The 5979-nt window shown below is 40.7% G+C and overlaps 1 long non-coding RNA gene across 2 annotated transcripts; it reads left to right on the top strand.

Moving 5' to 3' along the window:
- Positions 1–1843: 1843 nt before the first annotated feature.
- On the top strand, positions 1844–4637 carry LOC117874364. Of its 2 annotated transcripts, XR_004644960.1 has the most exons (5): positions 1844–2029; positions 3337–3391; positions 3533–3598; positions 4070–4179; positions 4346–4637. It is a non-coding gene; the product is annotated as an uncharacterized LOC117874364 (long non-coding RNA). The 2 variants fall into 2 exon arrangements; XR_004644959.1 differs by lacking the exon at positions 3533–3598 and having other exon boundaries at positions 1849–2029.
- The last annotated feature ends 1342 nt before the right edge of the window (positions 4638–5979 follow it).

Raw genomic sequence — 5979 nt, 5'->3', positions numbered from 1 at the left:
GAAATTAGGAAGTTTTGCTATGTGTGTGTTACTGAGGGAGGTGTTGACTGGATAATGAATTTACACTGGTCAGGTTTCTCACCAGGACAAGATACTACAGTTCTGGGGTGCAAGGCAAGGGAATTGCCTGGAGCCTCTCTATTGTTGGTTCATGAGTGCTGGGAGAAGCATTCATGTAACTCAGTGGGGTGTGTCCTTGCCTGTGGATGTCTGTGTAAGTGCAGTACCTGCCAGATGTTTGTAGTTTGCCACCAGCATCCCTCTTCCCTGTGAGAGGGAGCCAAGGTTGATGGGACAGAGGGCTCAGCAGTCCCACCATCCAGGTTGCACCAGTGGTGCAGCCAGCAGGGTGAAATGTACAGCTTGTTGTTCTGAGTGAGATTTGCACTTCATACACTGGTGTAGAGATTTTAAGTGTGGTGGCTGAGACCAGTCAAAGAGAAGGTTACCAGTTTGTCATTTTCTGTTTGCTTATTTCAGGAAAAGGAAGGAGGGAAGAGGAGCAGAAAGATGAGTGAGAGTGATGCAGTAGCAAAGTTCGAACTGTACACACTGCAGGTGGCAGAAAAGGAGAGAGAACATCAGAAAATCTTAGAGCTAAACCATCTAGAGATAAAAGTGAAAGTGAGAAGCTGAAACCCAGAAGTTAGCACATCAAAGGGCTCTGGAACTGAAAACTCAGGAAGCTGATGAAAGAGGGAGAGAGAGTGAAGACCTCAATTGGAATTGCTAGAAAAGCAGAACCAGAATCCTGCCACACCTCTGATTCCCACCTCTCCATAAATCCACAAATTAACAATTAAAGTATAAAGGGACTACCATCAAACATTGGTCCTGCCCCTTGACCCTCTCACAGCCCACCCATCTGTCAGATTGGCCCTGTCCCTTGGCCCCTCCAGGCCCCACCCATCTGTCAGATATGTCCCACCCATCAGTCAGGTTGGCCCTGCCCAGCTGTCATCATAGTTCACCCAGGAAAATTTTGCACAAGGGGTGACCTTGATAAATGCTGTGCAAAGCACTCGAGACCCTAACAGTGTTTTAAAGAAAATGACCAAACTGGAGGATACCTGCTTAGCATATTATATTGTCCATCTGGTCTGCACAAAAAGTTATAGAACCTTGCTTAGGAAAAAGACTATTTGTAAGAAATTTAAAAGGATTAAATTAGAGAAATGGGGGGGGGACAATCATGTGATATAAAAGTTGGTAGCTGTAAATAAAAATATCTATTGACAGGGGCTTTGTAATTATCTGTGTTTCTGTTAGAAGGACTGTGTGGCCCTTAAATAAGATAAAAGTTTTGATGAAGCATCTTGGTTTGTTTTCAAGGGGCTGTATATGTCTTTTAAACAAAAATAGTTTGTGAGAATCCAGCTCTTGTGTCTTTGTGTAAGGAGACCTAGGCTATGTCTACATTTGCCATTTAAAGTGCAAAATGTCCCTTTTTTGCGCTAAAACCGTGGGAGCGTCTACACCTGTTAATGACTTTTTGCAGTGAAACTCAGAAGTTTCACCACAAAAAGAAAACCACCTTCACGAGAGGCACACAGTTCTTTCCGCTGTTCTTTTTGCACTGTTGTGAAAGTGAAGACACATTCTACCAGTGTAAACTCCTTTTGGCCTCCGGAGGATATCCCACAGTTCTAAAAGTGACCACTCTGGCCAGCATCTCTGTTGTTCTGACGTCAGGTAAACGGACATCCGTCTCACCCCCTCTAAGCCTTGGGAAGTTTGAAACTCCCTTTCCCTTTGCTTGTAGATATGGCAGGGAAAGCAGCCAGACAGTGGGCGGGAGGGGGAAGGGGGGGTTAAAAAAATGCCATGAAAGAAACAAGGAAGTAATGGGGCTGCTGGGACATGAAGCAGTGCATCATGGGGCACTGAGCAGGGGTGCCTTCCACTCACCCCCCCTTCCCACAAGACCTATCGAGAGAGCTGCACTGTGGGATAGTTGCCCTAGAGCGCTGCTCTCATTGGGGATGGAAGTGTTGCTAGTGTAAACACTCTCTGACGCCTGAGGAATTAAGTGAGTACACAAACCAGCGCTTTTCTTTTTCTGGTTCCCGGTCACCGGTGAAACTTACAGCACAGAAACTCTGCAAGTGTAGACATACCCCTACTTGCAACAGAAAGCTGAAATGTGTGTAGTCGAATCCTGAGGGGGATGGGGATAGTGGTCAAAAAAACAAAACAAAAAAGTGTTTAAAACAGGGATGTTTGAGACATGTGTTTGCATACAATAGAGCTGATGGTTTAACCATACCCCCACTGAAATAGCAGGGGTAACTATTGGCATCAATAGAGATTGACTTAGATGTGATTATCCACCTTTGTTTCCATCTGGGTTAAAGGTATTAATGATCAGTAATTAGGTTTGATGGGCTTACACCCACAGTAAGGGAGGCAGGTGGGTGGGGATGGTGAGTGCTGATTAATATTAAATGAACTAAAACCTCAAGAGTTCGTAGACATTGTTGGACAGTTTAAAAAAAACCTCAGGAGTTTGTTGAACACTATGGGCCAGTCCTTCTAGCAATTCACAGTCATTAAAAGTTTAAAATAATATATTTACAAAATAAACGAGGGTCTGACCCAAAACTGAAATGTTTCAAGGGTTCACAACCCTCAACCATACTTTTATAAAATAAGCATTTGCTGTAAGAACCATCAAACATCTAAAAGCTCTGGGTGTTTGTAGGGTGTTTACTATGGTCGTGCTACATCCATTTTATTTCAAAACAAACCAAAACTTTAAGCATGAAAGAAACATGTTTAAAATAAAATAAATCACAAACAAACAAAATCCTTAAGACATTCATTGACAGCTGCAAGTTCCCCCAGTCAGGAGAGAGGAAAGTAGTATTAAGAATTGCTGTGTATGGTGATTTTACTGTTTAATACTATAAGAAAATGCTACAGGGCTCTTGCTTTTTCATTGAAAAAGGAAAATGTATTTTAACGAAATTTTAGCCAAAAGCATCCCAGTTGTGCAGAGAATTTAATTTTCACCCCAGACCACAAAAGGGGTTTGGGGAGGGGTACCTAAATTCCTTAAGTATCTATTAATTAAGACTTGTAGTGATCAAATCAACCTGCTAATTAAAGATGTTGAAGTTTGTTTGAAACAAAGAGTTAGGATGATATAACCCCGCCCCCTCCTTTGATGGGGGGAGGGAGACTGCCCTCTTATAACAGAAACTATCTTGAACAGAATAGCTGCTGGACTGCAAGATGAGGTATGTTGCTTGTTTTTAACTCTGAAAATATATATTATAAAATGTTACTCTTTGTCCATTCTGTCCTTACTAATAATGATACCTGTCTTTATTGCAGTGTGATCTGTTTAGCATAGAAATAGCAACTTCAAGCTGTATTTCACCAGGGCCAGGTAAAACCCCATTTTTAATTATAGTTGTGCTGAACACTGTTTAATAAAAAACAAACAACTGGTATTAAACAGGTTGTATAGGGGTTGGATGCATTTAGGGAATAATATTAACTAAAATTTTGCTTGTTCTTTAACCCAAAGGCCCAAATACACATGGGGCTAAAACAAAATAACCATGTGAAGCATCCTTTTACTCTGTGATGGAAGGTAAATTTCTGGAATTGGTTTTTAAATGTGTGTGTTTTAAAATGGTTTAAAAAGTTGGTTTTAATGTTTAAATTGTGAGTTAGGGGCCTGTGCATGTCATAGGTGTGGATTTATTGAAAAGCATTTTGTTGCAAACTGTCAGGTTGGTGTGTTTAAAACTATGGGAGGTGGGGTCTATTCTATGCAAAATGAATTTCAAAATGGTTTAAAAGAAGATGGTTTTAATGTTTAAATTGTTGTTGGTAAGTTAGGGGCCTGTGCAAGACATAGTGGTGGGGTGTGTGTGTCTGTGTGTGAAACACTAGTAGTAGAAATAAACCAAAACCTGTGTTTGTTGTACAGCCTGAAATGGATTTTTTTTTTTAAATCTATGACTTTTTAAATAGAAAAACCACCCTAATGAGTATTTTATTTTTAAATGTTTACAAGATCATTTTCATGCATTTTATTATAATGTTGTCTGCTCCACAGTATGGTCAAAACATGAGAGACTCTTAGACCAAAGGGTAAACAAGCTCAAAAGAAAGACAGCTGAAAAGGAAAATTCACCAGCATCAAGAGCTGACAGATGGAAGAAGCCAGTAAATATATTTTGCTTATTTGATTGGTTGTTTATGCGTTTTGTATTTTAAAGCAAATATATAGGTGTGAGTGAGAAAGATTGGAAAGTGAAGTTTTGTGGGTTTTGTGAATTTTGTAAAATGTTTATTTGATGCTAAATTGGAACATCTCTGTTTTCCTAATCAGGCCTGGGCAACTCACCTGATGATGCCATAGTTAGAGCTACAGGGACACCTCCAGCGGAACCACCAAAGAACCAGGAATCTGCTCTGAGACCTTTAACAACGAAGAGCGCAGACGTAGCATCTGAAGCTCAGATACGTCAAATCCAAGGACAAAACAAAAGATTCTGGTAAAAAGCAACAATGCAAACACAGTTCCTCAGTGGTCAACACCACACAAGACCTTGAGAAAAATGAGTGAAAACACACACATTCACAACCCAGAGCACATGCTTTAGGGGTTGTGAATAAAAAAACAAACAAACAAGGACTGAAAGCTCCTGCGTTATGAAATATCTAAAAATTATTATGAACTATTTTCCCATCTCAATAAGCTAGGCACAGCTCTTCGGTATTCTAAAGAGATTTGGGAAAAATATGATGCTTTGTTCAGAAAGCTGATGGGTGTTGTATCCTCAGGATTTCTAAAAGAAAGGTTGACTAGAAACTACATCAAAAATGAAAAAGCTCTTTTGGGTAACTTTGAAAAATAGTTCAGTTTTCCTGAGGTTAGTTCTGAGCAGGCACGACTACTTGTGGACAGGAGCTCAGGTAAAAGGGGCATCCTCAAGGGTACGCATCAACTGAGGTGTAAACAAAAGTGGGGACAGCATTTGGGGGATAAACAGACATCTGCCAAAAAGTTAGGATGAGGGTTGTTGTAAAAAATTTTTTAAAAGGCTAAAAAGGTGATGAGGAGAAAAACAAAACAAAACAAGATGCCCCCTAGCGGAGGCTCTCAAACTGGCATTTCTGAGAATGGGGAGGTGGAATCTGACTCTGGGTTCCTGTGAGGCGATAGTGATTCTCATATAGACTCTGATTTAGAAAATTGCCCAGAAGAGTCTCTTGATGGGTCCCCATCAGCTCCTGATAATCCTGGTGGCCCCTTGGAGGCTGACTCTCAAATAGCATCTGATGTAGAAAACACACCTGATGGTTCTATAGAGGAACTCGCAAATAACCCTGAAAATGCAGATGAGGACCCACAAACAGACGTGTATATGGAGCAAGTGAGAAGTTGGCAAAGGGAATTACCTTGATTTAGGGGGTTAGGTGTATTATGAGGAATTTAGTTTTGTCAATCTTGAGCAAATAAATTCAGCTTGGCAGGTCGTTGAAGCCATACACAAGGGAATACAGCTAGTTCTTGATGGCATTAACAGTGGGCTATTACATTCACTTATGTTTAGAGAGTCATAATTTAACCAATCCTTCGTTTTCGGTAAGAAAAACTAGGGATGACCTGTCTGCTGCAGATTTTTTAAATCAAGCCTCTAAGCTGTTACAGAGTAATAGAGAAATGCATGTTGTTGGGATGTTACATCTCACTGATGATCAGTTGACAAGAGCAAACGGGACAAATGCCAAGTTTCGCCAAAAAAGTCAGGACGGCCAGGACAGGACTAAAAAAGGGACTGTCCTGCCTGAAACGGGATGTATGGTCACCCTCAGCTGAAGTGTCCTAGCTGTAGATTGTATTGTTGAGCCAAAGAATGAAGGCACGTAGACTGTGCATTGAAAAAAAACTCGAATGCCTGTCTAAAATTGTGATGTAATAAGTATCAGTCTTATGTAGAAAAGGGCACAGGTGCAAAT

This window comes from Trachemys scripta, chromosome 3 (genome assembly GCF_013100865.1).
Source record: "Trachemys scripta elegans isolate TJP31775 chromosome 3, CAS_Tse_1.0, whole genome shotgun sequence".
In the NCBI taxonomy this organism is placed as follows: Eukaryota; Metazoa; Chordata; order Testudines; family Emydidae; genus Trachemys; species Trachemys scripta.
The sequence above is the reverse complement of the archived record's forward strand: the minus strand, read 5'-3'. Positions and strand labels throughout refer to the sequence as shown.